The sequence below is a fragment of the Carlito syrichta genome, unplaced genomic scaffold (genome assembly GCF_000164805.1).
Source record: "Carlito syrichta isolate Samal-C Ts95f unplaced genomic scaffold, Tarsius_syrichta-2.0.1 Scaffold148703, whole genome shotgun sequence".
NCBI classification, from domain to species: Eukaryota; Metazoa; Chordata; class Mammalia; order Primates; family Tarsiidae; genus Carlito; species Carlito syrichta.
In genome coordinates this window covers 1-1,126 of record NW_007092799.1, presented here as the reverse complement: position 1 = coordinate 1,126, position 1,126 = coordinate 1, and positions in this window count along the sequence as shown.

The window sequence follows — 1,126 nt, the reverse complement described above, 5'->3', positions numbered from 1 at the left end:
TCAGCCAATTTTCCCAGCACCATTTACTGAATAGGTTCTCCTCTCCCCATTGTTAGGTGGCGGGGGCTTTGTCGAAGATGAGTTGGTTGAGAAATTGAGGTTTTGTTTCTGGAATCTCAATTCTGTTCCATTGATCTATATGCCTGTTCCTGTACCAATACCAAGCTGTTTTGATGATTGTAGCTTTATAGTAAAGTTTGAAGTCTGGTATTGTGATACCACCTGCTTTGTTTTTTTTGCTGAGGATTGTTCTGGCTATTCTTGGACGTTTGTGTTTCCATATGAATTCCTGTGTTGTATTTTCTAGGTCTGAGAAGAATGTCGTTGGTAATTTAATGGGTATTGCATTGAATTTGTAGATTGCCTTAGGTAAGATGGACATCTTCACAATGTTGATTCTTCCGATCCATGAGCATGGGATATTTTTCCACTTGTTTGTGTCAGCTTTGATTTCTTTGAGCAGTGTCTTGTAATTTTCATTGTAAAGGTCTTTCACGTCTCTGGTTAGGAAGATGCCAAGGTATTTAATTTTTTTGTGGCTATTGAGAATGGAATTGTGTTTTTTATTTGGGTTTCTGTTTGTTTATTATTGGTGTAGAGAAATGTGATTGTCTTTTGTACATTTATTTTGTATCCTGAGACTTTACCAAAGGTTTTTATCAATGTAAGGAGGCCTTTGACAGATTCTCTTGGGTTTTCAAGATACACCATCATATCATCTGCATAGAGAGATAACTTGATTTCCTCTTTTCCTATTTGAATACCTCTGATTGCCTCCTCTTCTCTGATTGCTCTAGCCAGGACTTCCAATACTATGTTGAACAGGAGGGGTGAGAGAGGGCATCCTTGTCTAGTTCCAGTTTTCAGGGGAATTGGTTCCAATTTTTGTCCATTTAGGAGTACGCTGGCTGTGGGTTTCTCATAGATGGCTTTTACTATTTTGAGGTATGTTCCCCGTATGCCTAGATGTTCAAGGGTTTTTATCAAGAAGGGGTGCTGGATTTTATCAAAAGCTTTTTCTGCATCTAGTGATATGATCATGTGGTTTTTGTTTTGACATCTGTTGATGTATTTAATTACATTTATGGTTTTACAAATGTTGAACCAGCCTTGCATGCCAGGAATG